This window comes from Pristiophorus japonicus, chromosome 15 (assembly GCF_044704955.1).
Source record: "Pristiophorus japonicus isolate sPriJap1 chromosome 15, sPriJap1.hap1, whole genome shotgun sequence".
Taxonomy (NCBI): Eukaryota; Metazoa; Chordata; class Chondrichthyes; family Pristiophoridae; genus Pristiophorus; species Pristiophorus japonicus.
This window is the reverse complement of record NC_091991.1, coordinates 167248264-167264497: the sequence shown is the minus strand read 5'-3', so window position 1 is coordinate 167264497 and position 16234 is coordinate 167248264. Positions and strand designations below refer to the sequence as shown.

At 45.5% G+C, this 16234-nt stretch overlaps 1 protein-coding gene and 1 pseudogene across 1 annotated transcript in view; one reads left to right on the top strand and one right to left on the bottom strand.

Annotated features, from left to right (window-relative positions):
- Positions 1-2035: 2035 nt before the first annotated feature.
- Positions 2036-2270, bottom strand: LOC139225970 (U2 spliceosomal RNA; annotated as a pseudogene).
- A 447-nt stretch (positions 2271-2717) lies between these two features.
- Positions 2718-16234, top strand: part of LOC139280520 (mesothelin-like protein) — a 49223-nt gene continuing 35706 nt past the window's right edge. Inside the window, exon 1 of the mRNA XM_070900000.1 lies at positions 2718-2793. The gene's annotated coding sequence lies outside the window, so the exon portion shown is untranslated. The remainder of the gene's footprint in view (positions 2794-16234) is intronic.

The following is a 16234-nucleotide window of genomic DNA, read 5'->3' as shown; positions in this document are numbered from 1 at the left end:
AGGCTAAAGATTTTTTATATATAATAGATATATATCACAAAATTGCTTGAATGTTGTTCTTTCCCTGATAGCCTTAATAGGTAAAACATTTAGCTCTTGAAGCCGTCAGCAGTACAGACCTGAAAGTCTGTGTTAACTTCGCTGATCTCAGTGCAACAGCAGTTCTGGCACGAGAGGTTGTCTCAGGTGATTTGTAATAGAATGGGGAAAAAACACAGTTAGGGTTCCTGCCCGTTAAAGTTACCTAGTTACCTGGTTGGAAAGTGCCCATTGTGAACTTCAGCCTTGGGCTGGGCTATGATGCTCTTCACAATCCAATAGTGTTATCATCTGGCTCTCACAAACCGAAAACATCCTCCCCCCTCAATCATGGAATAGATATCATTCATGAAGAATGGCCAGTAGGGAAATGCACTGATGGGCATTGCAGCCTGCACCACATTCCAGTCAGAGTCAGCACCTCCCAGAATGAAGGAGAGAAAATTGGGGCAAAAATATACTTAGATTTTATGCAGTCACATTACTATACATTCTCTGTTAAACAATACTCAGTGTCATTATTATTGAATGTTTATATAATTTGCTTTCCCATCTTGAAGCTTTCCAATGTATTTATTTTTGTATGATGCATCTATTGATCTGTTTGTCTTACTGTAAAAAAAAAGGTTTATATTTTCAATAAAAAAGCAAATGAATTATACATTAGCTTGGTTAATCCTGTCACTTACACAAATATGATCGTAAAATAGTTAGTGTGAGATGAGGAACACCAGGTCTGTTCTTCAACATGCGATTAGAAAATCAGGAATAATTCATAATTTACACAAACCAATTTCTCTCGATGTGCTGGCAAGACAACATTTATTATTTACGTGGTGGTGGGCTGTCAAATATCAATTGTTCGTACAACTGGCCACTTCAGAGTGCTCGGGATTCCTGGTGACTGCAACAAGGTGGCCTCAGCCTCGGGGAGCAATAATTGTGGGCCGGGAAGAGCAAATGTGCTTCCTGCTGGCTCCCCTGAGCTCCCCCCACCATCAGCCTGGCCCTCTCCTCTTACGCAGGGGGGTCATCAGCCAGGTGGCGAGGCCATATCCTTTGTCACCAAGCATCCAACATTGACCTAGTGGCTGACTGGTAAACATGTCAGATACAGTGCTCTCACACAAGACAGAAGACTGGGAAGCTTTTAAAAGCCAGCAAAGAATGACTTTAAAAAAAAAATGATTAAGAAACGGAAGATATACTGTGAAAGTAAAACTAGCACAAAATATAACAGATAGCAAGAGTTTCTCTATAGGTATATAAAAAGGAAAAGAGTGGCTAAAGTAAATGTTGGTCCCTTAGAGGACAAGACCGGGTAATTAGTAACGGGAAACATGGGGATGGCAGAAACTCTGAACAAATGTTTTGTATTAGTCTTTACGGTAGAGGACACTAACAATAGGCTCAATTTTGGCCATGACCTGCTCCAATTTTTTTTGGAGTAAGTTTTTTCTGGCCTAAGTTAAACGCCATTTTTCCCAATCAACTTGCTCCAGAGTAACTCAGGTACGATTTTTTTTTTTAGTTCAGGTTTTTTTCCAAAAGGGGGTTTTCCCAGCCACTTACACCAGTTTTGGCCATTTAGGCAATTCTGGGCAGCTTAAAAGTTACTCCAAATCCACTTAGGTCAGCATATGTGGCCAGCTCTGAAAAACCTTGCGGGCAGTTAAGAAATCGGCGCAGGTTCGTAAGGACCTGCACCCAGGCACCAAGCATTGCAAATAAAAGTTGAAATAACAATAAAAATAAAGAACTCAGGTAAGCAATTGAATAACAAATAAATAATGGTTAGTAAATCCTACCTTGAATTGAACTCGGCCGGGGAAGGCAGCGGGCCGGCCTGTACGGGAGGCCATTTGGCCTGGGAAAGGGATTTTTTTTTTAATTCGTAGCCAATCGTTCCAATTCTTTGTCAAATCACAAACGCCAGAGGTCACCTTGCACATGCCAAGGATCACTCTGCGCCAATGCTCTTAGCCAAAAGGCCTAGAGCCACTGCACCGTTCCTGGAAGTACTGCAATACCAGGTTCGTGCCATGGAGGTGGATGGGTCAGGTCCCCCACACACCTCCGTGGAGCTGGATGGGTCAAACCTCCCCACCCACCTCCTGTTTCCAAAAATGCAAGCATATACCTTCCTGACCAGGGAGAAACCACCCGGAGGTCATGGTGGCTGGTCAGAAACGGTACTACACTTGATCTTAGCCAAAAGGCCGAGAAGCGGCCTGGGAAAGGGATGGCCAGCATAGACGCATCAGGAGGCTGAAGGGAAGGGGAGGAGAGGCTGGGCTGAGCTGGCTGGGCTCGGCAGAAACACGGCAAAGTATCGGGAGCCTGAAGAGGGGATGACTCAATTCTCTAATCCAAAACAGAAGATCTGCTGGATCTGATAAACAATAAGCTGCAATGTTGCTTTTTGATTCTATCTGGGGTGGGTGGGCAGCGATTGTTGTTGTGTTTATTGATTTTCCTAACTTCTCCACTAACGGCAGCCCGATGCTACTGCGCATGCATGGTCAGTTGAAACTGCAGCTCTCACTCACCCACTGACCCCGATTCTACTGCGCTCGCGCGATCACGGCAATCCCAATCCTACTGCGCATGTCCAGCGTCCCGGCACTGTTTCCAGCACAGGATGCTGGCTCCGCCCACAGACCCAGTTGCCACGCCAACAGCTAGAAGACCCGGGACAGCGGCCAAAATCGGCCCTAAGATTTTTGACGCATTTCCATGCGTGGCGCACCTCTGGTAAGTACTCCAGAAATCTCTAGTGGCCAAAATTGAGCCCAATATTCCAACAGTGGATAGTCAAGGGGCAATAGCGGGGAGAAACTTAACACAATCAATCACAATCACTAAGGAGGTGGTACTCAATAAGGTAATGGAACTATACACCTGGAGTATTGTGTACAGTTTTGGTCTCCTAACTTGAGGAAGGACATTCTTGCTATTGAGGGAGTGCAGCGAAGATTCACCAGACTGATTCCCGGGATGGTGGGACTGACCTATCAAGAAAGACTGGATCAACTGGGCTTGTATTCACTGGAGTTCAGAAGAGTGAGAGGGGACCTCATAGAAACGTTTAAAATTCTGACGGGTTTAGACAGGTTAGATGCAGAAAGAATGTTCCCAATGTTGGGGAAGTCCAGAACCAGGGGTCACAGTCTGAGGATAAGGGGTAAGCCATTTAGGACCGAGATGAGGAGAAACTTCTTCACCCAGAGAGTGGTGAACCTGTGGAATTCTCTACCACAGAAAGTAGTTGAGGCCAATTCACTAAATATATTCAAAAGGGAGTTAGATGAAGTCCTTACTACTCGGGGGATCAAGGGTTATGGCGAGAAAGCAGGAAGGGGGTACTGAAGTTTCATGTTCAGCCATGAACTCATTGAATGACGGTGCAGGCTAGAAGGGCTGAATGGCCTGCTCCTGCACCTATTTTCTATGTTTCTATGTTTCTATAAAGGCAGATAAAGCCTCTGGACCTGATGGTTTGCAACCTAGGGTCTTAAGAGAAGTAGCGGCAGGAATAGTGGATGCATTGGTAGTAAATTATCAAAATTCCCTGGATTCTGGGCAGGTCCCAGCAGATTGGTAAACTGCAAATGTAACGCCCCTATTTAAAAAGGAGGCAGACAAAAAGCAGGAAACTATAGACCAGTTAGCCCAACATCTGTGGTTGGGAAAATGTTGGAGTCCATTATTAAAGAAGCAATAGCAGGACATTTGGAAAAACATAATTCGGTCAGGCAGAGTCAGCATGGATTTATGAAGCGATAGTCATGTTTGACAAATTTGCTGGAGTTCTTTGAGGATGTAACAAACAGCGTGGATAAAGGGGAACCAGTGACTGGTGTATTTGGACTTCCAGAAGGCATTTGACAAGGTGCCACATAAAAGATAAAAGTTCACGGGGTTGGGGGTAATATATTAGCATTGATAGAGGATTGGCTAACTAACAGAAAACAGAGAGTCGGAATAAATTGTTCATTCTTGTTTGGCAACCAATAACTAGTGAGGTGCTGCAGGGATCAGTGCTGGGACCCCAACTATTTACAATCTATATTAACCACTTGGAAGAAGGGACCGAGTGTAACGTAAACAAGTTTGCTGACGATATAAAGAAGGGAGGAAAAGCAATGTGCGAGGAGGACACAAAAAATCTGCAAAAGGACATAGACAGGCTAAGTGATTGTGCAAAAATTTGGCAAATGGAATATAATGTTGGAAAGTGTGAGGTCATGCACTTTGGCAGAAAAAAAATCAAAGAGCAAGTTATTATTTACATGGCGAAAGATTGCAAAGTGCTGCAGTACAGCGGGACCTGGGGGTACTTGTGCATGAAACACAAAAAAGATAGTATGCACGTACAGCAAGTGATCAGGAAGGCCAATGGAATCTTGGCCTTTATTGCAAAGGGGATGGAGTATAAAAGCAGGGAAGTCTTGCTACAGCTGTACAGGGTATTGGTGAGGCCACACCTGGAATACTATATCCAGTTTTGGTTTCCATATTTAATAAAGGATATACTTGCTTTGGAGGCAGTTCAGAGAAGGTTCACTAGGTTGATTCCAGAGATGAGGGGGTTGACTTATGAGGAAGGGTTGAGTAGGTTAGGCCTCTACTCATTGGAATTCAGAAGAATGAGAGGTGATCTTATCAAAACATGTAAGATTATGAGGGGGCTTGACAAGGTGGATGCAGAGAGGATGTTTCCACTGATGGGGGAAGACTAGAACTAGGGGACATGATCTTAGAATAAGGGGCCGCCCATTTAAAACTGAGATGAGGAGAAATTTCTTCTCCCAGTGGGTTGTAAATCTGTGGCATTCTCTGCCTCAGAGAACTATGGAAGCTGGGGCATGGAATAAATTTAAGACAGAAATAGACAGTTTCCTAAACGATAAGGGGATAAGGGGTTATGGGGAGCGGGCAGGGAAGTGGAGCTGAGTCCATGATCAGATCAGCCATGATCTTATTGAATGGCGGAGCAGGTTCGAGAGGTCGTATGGCCTACTCCTGTTCCTATTTCTTCTGTTCTTATGTTCTTACGCAAGATGTGCACATCATGGATACTGCCTAGAAATTTTGAATTTATTGCCATGATTATTTGCTTGTGGTCGACAACAAGTTACACATTCAGGGAGTGGAAGAATCCCTTTCGGTTCCGAAAAACCTCTGCATCCTGAAAAGGTGCTCGCATGGCAATGTGCGTACAGCCTGTTACTCCCTGCACCTTGGGGAAGTTTTCTATTCTCGAGAATCCTAGAGCCCTCTCAGTCTGTGCCTCCCTGGTCATAGGAAAGCTTATAAAGTTCATCCTGCGTGCGTAAAGTGCTTCACTCACCTGTCAAATGCAGCAATGTGTGGCATGCTGAGAGATAGCGCAAATGTCGCCAGCTGAGGCCTGAAAGGAGCCTAATGCATAGAAGGAAAGTGCCGCAGTTACCTTGACCTCAACAGACAGTGCGGTCCTGATGGTGCTGTCAGGCTGCAGATCTCCCCTAATGAGCTGGCGTATCTCGCTGATGACCTCCTTCTAGAAGCGCAGCCTCCTAAGGCACGTATTCTCGGACAAGTCCAGGTAAGACCGCTTCTTCCTGTAAGTTCGCGTCCTGCTCAGCAGTCTGCTACCTCTTTGATTGGGCAAATAATGTTTTTCAATATAGCTTCTCCCATCTCTAGTCTGCAGCATGTGAGTAGTCATCAATATAGGCTGAGATATTACAGGGCCCATTACAATAAAAATCACTATTATACCTATTCTTCACAAACAATAAATTTTCCTCCTAAAACTCATAAAATAAATGCAATTTGTCCACAATATGATAAGATGTTTGTTCAAGTTTTCAAATCAACTTAAAAGAACTCACAGATTAAATTAGAACTCCTCAGAACTTGAAGCAGCCTTTTATATAAAAAGTCCTCCAATTTACAAAATGGTATCCATACCACTGGGTTAAGGTCAGGTGAGTGCAGCTTTTTTTCAGCGTTTTGTTGGCAAGCGATATATGGGCGATATGCTGAAAGTAACACTCGATGATACTATGGGCGGTTTCTGAGCATTAGTTTCGTTTATAAACTGTACTCGGAGACTTTACGGCAAAAAAATATGGGCGAGCGGTTTAATTATTTCTCGGCGTTATCTAGATGCCAAAAGTAATGCTGGGCAATAAATGGGCGTTAGTTTCCATTTTCTTGTGAAAAGGGCGATAAATGTGCGTTATACTTCATCTCAGCATTAAAATGGACAGTAAGTGGGCAGTAGCGAAGCAATACTGATGGAAAGTCTAGCCCATTATCTTTTTTATACGATTCAAACCTAATACTATGGAATTCCTCTCTATTATTATAACATCCTTCCATGGCATCCTCAAATTTGACCATCTGTACACCTATCCCACTTCCGTCAGGTCTGAGGTAGGTATATTCTCCCCAAGCCTTAAAGGTACACTTGACAGGTTCATTTTCCTGGTGGGTAGGTTTAATATGTGTCCCAATGCATGAATACTGCCCTTCATGTTTTTTCCACCATCTAGGCCAACACAATTGGATGTTTGCTTTACTTTCTGATGCTATCGGGCCTTGTTTTTTAAAAATTTCTCCCCACAATCCCCCACTCTTTTTCAGAAATCTCCATGACTTTGGGCCTGTCCACCAAGAACCAGTGGTTCTGTTCCAAAAAAGAGGAGTTGAGTACATTTATCATCTGAGACCGCTCTGCAGTCCTACTCTTCATTCATTGTCTTTCCCACACTTCATATTGATCCATATCATTCACCTGCAAGAAAACCAAACATAATATCTTTTAATTCTTAACAGTTTTCCTCTGATTGATATGGAACCATTTCAGTTTTGGTTCTCCCTTTGGGCCATGCGGAAAATTCAATAGGTACACAGCTGGGTGTAATTTATCAATTATTTGATGTGAACCCGTCCATTTTGCATCAAAAGAATGCTTCTTTGGGGCAAAATTCTGTAACATCATTTTGTCCCCGACATCATATTCGAATTGACTTACCCTTTTGTCAAAGTTGTGTTTAATTTGGTTTCGTGACTTTCCAATGTTTACTGTTTACCAGTCTGTTTACTGTGTCCATGTGGTCTATCAGTGTCTGCAACCATTTCTCCGCTACAAGGCTGTAATTTGAGTGGTGTGTTATTCCCCAGGGTTATGTGTCCTGGTATCCGCATTTGTCTCCCAGTCATAGCCTCATATGGACTTACCCTCGTCGTCGCATGAGAGGTAGATCGTATTGCCATTAAATATAAAGGCATTGGGCCCAAGTTTCCACATGATTTGCGCCTGATTTTTAGGAGCAACTGGTGGAGAACGGACTATCTTAGAAATCGCAATTCTCCACATTTTTTTTTCTGCAGTTCTAGTCAGGTAGAACAGTTCTACTTTGGAACAGAATTTTTTCTTCAAAAGGCGGCGTGTCCAGCCACTGACGCCTGATTCCACAGTGAAAACGTACTCCAAACTAACTTAGAATGGAGCAAGTGAAGATTTTTGTAGAACTGAAAAAACCTGTTCTACACATTAAAAAATCAGGCGCAGGTTACAAATTAGGCGTCCAGAACGAGGTGGGGGGGGGGGGGAAGGGAAGTCATTAAATTCTACAATCAATCCTTATTTATACTTCTACAAATATTATACAAATAAATCCAACCTAAATAAACATTTCTAAGCAAAGAAAAGATTAAATAAACCATCTTCCTACCTGTGTGAAAGTGCTTCAGGCAGGGAGAATGCTGCAGTCAGCCTGAGGCATCCGTTCTTCCCGCGGGGGGGGGGAGGAGGCCCGTTCTTCCCGTGGGGGGGGGGAGGAGGCCCGTTCTTCCCGCGGGGGGTGGCGGGGGAGGCGCCCGTTCTTCCCGCGGGGGGGGGGAGGAGGCGCCCGTTCTTCCCGTGGGGGGGGGGAGGAGGCCCGTTCTTCCCGCGGGGGGTGGCGGGGGAGGCGCCCGTTCTTCCCGCGGGGGGGGGGAGGAGGCGCCCGTTCTTCCCGTGGGGGGGGGGAGGAGGCCCGTTCTTCCCGCGGGGGGTGGCGGGGGAGGCGCCCGTTCTTCCCACGGGGGGTGGGGGGGGAGGCGCCCGTTCTTCCCACGGGGGGGGCGGGGAGGAGGCGCCCGTTCTTCCCATGGGGGGGGGGGGGGGGAGGAGGCGCCCGTTCTTCCCATGGGGGGGGGAGGAGGCGCTCGTTCTTCCCATGGGGGGGGGGGAGGAGGCGCTCGTTCTTCCCATGGGGGGGGGGGGGAGGAGGCGCCCGTTCTTCCCATGGGGGGGGGGAAAGGAGGCGCCCGTTCTTCCCGCGGGGGGGGGGAGGCGCCCGTTCTTCCCATGGGGGGGGGAGGAGGCGCCCGTTCGTCCCGCAGTGGGGGGGGGGGGGGGGGGGGAAGAGACAGTGAGAAGGCTGCAAGTGCTGATGTGCTGATGGCAATGTGCTTTTATTAAAAAATGTTCAAAAATTAAACAGCTACAAAGAACTACAAAAATGGCCGAGTGCCAATGTTTTCTTCACACTGAGCATGCGCGAATGCTGCAACGCACACGTGCAGCGTTGCCAGCAGGAAAAAAACTAATTTAAATAGTACCCGCCCCCTCCCATTTACAAAATCGGCGCGAGTGTAGGCTCCGCCCCCCTGGGCGCTGCGCCAGGCAGACAAGGAGCTGCAGGGCGCTCCAGAATCGCGAGTTTTAGGCGTGAAAAACGGGCGCCCAGCTCGGAAGGGCGCCCGTTTTTTATCGTGTGGAAACTTGGGCCCATTATGTTAGCCCATTGAGCGGGGTGTTCTGTACATCATTTACGTAACATTGTTTTCAATGTCCGATTACCCCTTTCTACAATTCCTGATGATTGTGGAAGATGTGCAATACGCAACTTGTGCCTTATTTGGAGCATGTCCTGCAGAATAGTAAAAACTGCTCCGGTAAAATGTGGACCCTGATTGCTAGCTACCTGTATTGGTATTCCCCACCTACAGAACATCTCACTCAAAAGGATTCGTGCGGCTGTATTATCCTTAGTTGGAAAGGCTTTGATCCATTTTGTGAACTGATCAATTACTACCAGAGTGTGTTCATAATTACCCTGGGATTTGTTAAAAGGTCCAATAAAATCAATTTGTAGGTGTGTCCATGGACCTTCAGGAGTGGGTTGGGATCGGAGTCGAGGTCGATTAGAGCAGGCAGAAGGGTTTGTCTGTAAACACATTTTTCAGCTGTTTTTTAAAATATGTGAAGGCCTAACTATTGAATTAGGTGGAATTGCAACATGATAAAGGTGTGCTTACTGGAAATTTGTAATTGAAACAGATAATAATAAAAGGGTCAGAACTAAATACAAATTCCTTCAGATATTGATTGAGGTGCTTTGTGTTTCCAGCACGCTCTGTTGTCACTACATTCAAAACAGGTTCTGTCAAAATCAGGTTTTTGATGGAGTTGATTCCAAGCAAAGATCTTCCCAGAGATTAGTCCTAGTGCACCTTATTTAGCCATCTAGCTGCGACTGCCCCATCAATGATAATCACGAAGTATCAATCTGAGACAGTAGGTTATTTTCCTCTAAGAAAATAATTAAAATATCTGACGTATCTTACTTTACCAAGTCATTGAAAGCAAAAAAGTTCCATTCTGTTCCTAGCTCATGACATCCTTTACAGCACAAACAACATTTAAAGAGAGCCTACTCTTCAGAAGAGTCACCCAGTCAAAAGCCTGTGCTAATCCGTACCGTGTTAGTATTGGGGCTATTCAGCAGCACCAGTGCAAGAGTGTCCGCATTTGTGATGTTCCATGTTTGGATCTCCTCAGGGCTGTACACAGTTATAATGAATCCCAACTGTTGGATGCGTTCTTGTGGGAGTCCATTCGTGTATATCTGTTCCAAAAAATTATATTCAGTCAGATTAATGTTCACAAATTCCAAAATATACGTTTTCAACATTTCCCTGAACACCCTTGGCTCTCTTATATGGCTGTGTGATGGGAATTCTCATTCTTTTGTCAAATCTATCAGAGAACAAAATCGTGAAATCTGACATTTAAAATCACTCAGAAACCAGCCCCTCACCTTACCACCGAGTGGGGAAACATGGCATCTTAGGTGTGTAATAGAATGGAACAATTATCACAGCATTAAAGCTGCAATCTAACATTATTTAAGCTGCAACAGGAATATTGACAATCACTATAAGGCTACTGACTCCCACAGCTACCTCCTGTGCAAGTGCAGGAGATGCAAGTCCTTCCCTATAACTTCCACCCTTCCCATTGTCCAGGGCCCAAAACACTCCTTCCAGGTGAACAGCGATTTACTTGTACTTCTTGCCATTTAATATACTGCATTCGCTGCCCACGATGTGATCTCCATTACATTGGGGAGACCAAACTCATGATTGGGTGAACACTTTACTGAACACGTCTGTTCAGTCTGGTGCTTCCGGTTGCCTGTCACTTTAATTCTCCGCTCCAATCCCACTCTGATCTCTCCGTCCTCGGCCTCTTACACTGCTCCACAAAGCTCAGCGGAAGCTCGGGGAACACCACCTCATCTTTCAATTAGGCACTTTACAGCCTTCTGGACTCAACATCGAGTTCAACAATTTCAGACCATAAGCTCTGCCTCTAATTTATCAGGTGACAGCTGTGGATGATTTGCCATTCCCATTTACACCCTATCCAGACTCATCTTCTGCTTCTTAACTTGTCCCATTACCATCTCCTTTTGCCTTGCACCATCATCCCTTTTGTCCCTTGATCTCTCCTACCTTCCATGCTATCACAGACCTTCCCTTTTGTTCTTTCCTCTCCTTCCCTGCCCCTGTATTTGCTTAAAAACCTGCTCCGTCTCTGACTGTTTCCAGTTCTGACGAAGGGTCACCGACCTGAAACGTTAACTCTGTTTCTCTCCCCACATGTGCTGCCTGACCTGCTGAATATTTTCAGCATTTTCTGTTTTTATTCCAGCAATTACTGGAAGTATTCAATGGGAAATGCTTATATTCAAATCATGCAGGCTTACCTCGCCCAGTTTCCTTTTTAGTGCAAGAAGCTGATCTCTGCTGAAAGCTACTTATCCCAGTTCAGTGCAGTTGGCCATCAGCACACTCTTGTTCAAACACCATCTAACTCTGGGACAATATATAATATGTCAAACAATAACTCGCTGGTCCTTCCTCCTGTTATGAAGATGGTGTTACAAGCTGTGAACACAAAACACATTCATTGTGTGAATTCAGTTGCTGATTTGAAAAAAAAATGCAGAATGAAACGGATGTCACATACAAAGCCCATCTGTACTTGGAGCGCAGTGCAGGGAATGGAACACTCTGATCCTGTGTTATTTTTACATGGAATAAAACAATGCTGCAGTGTTCACCTGCTCATCAGCACTTTGTTCAGAACATAACAGCATAGGAGAATCCAGAGCAGAAAAGGCCAGTCGACCCACCATGCTCACCCCATCCAGAGATCATGTATGATTATTTTTAGTTTTTCATTCATGAGATGTGGGTGTCCCAGCACAGCCAGCATTTATTGCCCATCCCTAATAGCCCTCCAGAAGGTGGTGGTGAGCAACCTGCTTGAATACAACGGAGTGGCTTGCTCAGCCATTTCAGAGGGCAGTTCAAAGTGAACCTCATTGCTGTGGATCTGGAGTCACATATAGGCCAGACCAGGTAAGGGCGGCAGATTTCCTTCCCTGACGGGCTTTAGTGAACCAGGGATTTTTTGTACATGAGAATTTGTCTTTAAAGTTAGACCTCGGTGATTTTTTACTCATTGCATCAGCATTCACTTACTTGGCGTGAATGGAAGCAAGGGAATATGAACTTCCCTTAAGGCACCGATAGGAAGGAAAATTAAATGCTCAGCGCTACAGCAATATCTCCCTCTCTAAACCGTGTTCGCGGGACATTCGCCTGGAATTGCCATTGGGGTTCTCCCGTTCTTTCAGGTGAAATCAATGGAAATGATAATCGGGCAATTGTCTTTGATTTAAATGAGTCACACGCAATAGATAGGATAACCCAGACAGAGATTATTTACAGGAAGAATGGGAATGAATTTTATTCAGCTGTTGCCAAACCTCAAAAAGGAACTGAATTTGCCCACATCATTTTATGCTGTTGTATTTTTATATTGATATTGACTATCACAAAAATAGGCACAATGGGATTGTTTCACATCATTGTAACTCTTCTACCATCAAAGGCTACACAACTCTTCTAACTTTGCTGTTCTCTGTTACTGGATGTCCTAAACAGCACGGGGGCGGCGGGATGCAGGCTGTTCTCTGACATCAGTGAATGAGCACAGCCTCTGGGCACAGTGTAACACGGCCCGATGGGCAGGGCTGCCTAGCTCCTGGTCAACACTACATCTGTGGGAGAGACAGACAATGTGGAGCAGCGACCTTGGAGCGAAGAGTTAAAGACGCGTCAACAGATCAAGACATGTTCATGATGGTCGTCCAGTTGGAGGGCCCTCACTTGCACATCCAGTCAGGTCTACACCAATAAACACTTTCTCATTGCTGGTTACTTACCCATTTCGCGTCCAACTCGTCTTCTCAACATCATCTGACTCTTTCTCACCATAATGATCGGTTAACTGTGTTCATGTGATACACTTGAAAAGAATAATTAACGCAATAGAGATGACGCTAATCATTAACATTGATGAATTAAGTTGTACGCAGCCAGTGACCATGTGACGGAAAACACCGTTGGATGATATTAGATGGGCTCTGCTGTTTTTAGAAACACTATTATATCATTCTTCATGTGTCAGGACACGGAGGGCAATGGCTCACCTCTCCTTGCACTCATCATATTTCCCATTGGATATTGTACAATCATTTTAATCAGATTGATATGGAGATTACTGTGAACTTTCTGATTAATCACTAAATCATATTCACAATAATTGAACCAAGACATGCAAGGGTTAATATAAAATTTCTCTTACCGGATCAGCATTCAAAATGGTCAGAAAGATACCTAAAAGAAAATATCAGAATGATAAGTTAAAGGCAAGAACATAAGAACATAAGAAATAGGAACAGGAATAGGCCATACGGCTCCTCCAGCCTGCTCCGCCAGTTAATATGATCACGGCTGATCCGATCATGGACTCAGGTCCACTTCCCCGCCCGCTCACCATAACTCCTTATTTACTTATCGGTTAAGAAACTATCTCTGTCTTAAATTTATTTAATGTCCCGGCTTCCACAGCTCTCTGAGGCAGCGAATTCCACACATTTACAACCCTCTGAGAGAAGAAATTTCTCCTCATATCAGTTTTAAATGGGCGGCCCCTTTTTCTGAGATCATGCCTTCTAGTTCTAGTCTCCCCTATCAGTGGAAACATCCTCTCTGCATCCACCTTGTCAAGCACCCTCATAATCCTGTACATTTTGATAAGATCACCTCTCATTCAATGAGTAGAGGCCCAACCTACTTAACCTTTCCTCGTAAGTCAACCCCCTAATCCTCGGAATGAACCTAGTGAACCTTCTCTGAACTGCCTCCAAAGCAAGTATATCCTTTCGTAAATATGGAAAACAAAACTGCACGCAGTATTCCAGGTGTGGCCTCACCAATACCCAGTATAACTGTAGCAAGACTTCCTTACTTTTATACTCCATCCCCTTTGCAATAAAGGTCAAGATACCATTGGCCTTCTTGATCACTTGCTGTACCTGCATACTATCCTTGTGAGTTTCATGCACAAGTACCCCCAGGTCCCGCTATACTTTGCAATTTTTCTCCATTTAAATAATTTGCTCTTTGATTTTTTTCTGCCAAAATGCATAATCTCACACTTTCCAACATTATACTCCATCTGCCAAATTTTTGCTCACTCACTTAGCCTATCTATGTCCTTTTGCAGATTTTTTGTGCCTTCCTCACACATTGCTTTTCCTCCCATCTTTGTACCGTCAGCAAACTTGGCTGTTACACTCGGTCCCTTCTTCAACAAGTTGGGATAACTTTAAAAACTTACATTTTAGACTTTTAATCAAAATTCTTTTAAACATCTATTATTGATCTACATCCTTGACTTTTTAACAAACTTTAGAAACTTTTTAAATGGGGAAACTTTTATAACCTATTATTGATTTACATCTTAGACTTTTTAACAACTCTTAGAAACTTTTGAAATAAATTGGAAATTTTTATCAACTTTTAACTTTTTAATGCCTGCCCCCCAGCCAAGCCTTGGGCCATCTACCATCAATGGCGCTACTCGGCGCTGAGCTTGCGGCCAACACTTCGCCGTAGGCAACTAGGCTTATAGAGCTGTGCCTGGTCTCCAGTTGTCTTGGACCCCCTTGCCACTGGACCAAGACCGTGCTCAGCTAAGCCCGTGTGGTTGCGGTGTGCAGCGGCCACCCCACGTTAAAAGAACTCACGCACAGGCATCTTTCACTTCGTCAGTATGAAGTTCGGGACCTGGAATGTCCGGACCCTCATGGACAATCCCAGCAGCAACAGGCCGGAATGCCGCACCGCCATAGTTGCCCGGGAACTCAGATGTTTTGACATTGACATCGCCACCCTAAGCGAGACCCGGCAGGCAGGGGAAGGCCAGCTGAAGGAACATGGGCGAGGGAAACCAGAGGCAGAACGCCGCCTTCATGGAGTCGGCTTTGCCGTCAAGAAAGAGCTGATCAATCACCTCAAAGACTCCCCCTGTGGGGTTAACAAATGCCTCATGACTCTTCGTATTACCTTATCTCGGAACCAATGTGTCACAGTCATCAATGCGTACGCCCCTACACTCGATGCAATGGATGAGGCTAAAGAGGGTTTTTATTTCAACCTCAAGACATCCTTGTTCCGCGTCTCCATGGGTGACAAATTGATCCTCCTGGGTGATTTTAATGCCAGGGTCGGCAAAGACACAGCCCTCTGGGAGGGCGTGATTGGCAGAGAGGGGGTAGGGAAAACCAACTCCAGCGGTACCCTACTCCTGACAAAATGTCTAGGACATGAACTCCTCATCACCAACACCCTGTTCCGCCAGAGGGACAAATACAAGACATCGTGGCAACACCCTCGCTCCAAACACTGGCACCTGCTTGACTATGTCATCGTCTGAGCCAAGGATCGCAAGGATGTGCGCATCACCCACGCCATGACAGGAGCTGACGACTGCTGGATGGACCACCGCCTAATCCGATCCATCATCAACATTAACATAGCCCCAAAGCAGAGGGGACAGCAGAAGCAGTTCCACAAAAAAGTTAATGCCAGGGCACTTAGAGACCCAGCTAAGAGAGCCCTATACAGCCAGCAGCTCACAGCCAATCTAGCGTCCCTTGATGACCCTGAGATGCTGAATGCCCACAGCGCTTGGTCTGCTCTCCAAGCCTCTTTAACCAGTGCCTGTGAAGGGACACTTGGCCACTCAACCAGAAAACATCTGGTTTGATGAAAATAATCAGGAGGTCGAAGAACTAATAGATCGCAAGCGCAGAGCATTTCTGAGACCAAGCAACAACCCAACTTGGGAGCTGCAAAACAACATTACAGATGGCTCAAGGCTCAGGACCAACAAAAAACCCGGGACCTAAAGAACAGGTGGTGGATGGAGAAAGCACAGGAGATACAACAACTGTCCGACAGCCACGATATGCGAGGATTCTTCGCTGCAGTCAAGGCCACCTACAGTCCAAACTCCCAAGGCCCCCCCCCACTCCTGGCAAAGAACGGGGAAACACTCATCAAGGACACCGAGGCTATCAGGGCCCGATGGAAGGAGCACTTTGAAGATCTCCTCAATCGAGACTCTGCCTTTGACTCGAGTGTTCTCGACTCCATCCCGCAGCATGCGACCCGCCACCAACTCAGTGAAACTCCAACGTTGCACGAGGTAGGCAAAGCCATAAAACAGCTCAAGAATAACAAGGCTACGGGTGCGGATGGAATCCCAGCTGAGGCGCTAAAGTATGACGGAGAGGCGCTGTTGGCGCGGACACATGACCTCATCTCTCTCATCTGGAGGGAGGAGAGCATGCCGGGAGATGTCAGAGATGCAATGATTGTGACTATTTTTTTTAAAAGGGAACAAGTCCGACTGCGGCAACTACAGGGGAATCTCCCTGCTATCAACCACTGGGAAAGTTGTCACTCGAGTTCTCCTCAATCGTCTTCTCCCTGTGGCCGACGAGCTTCT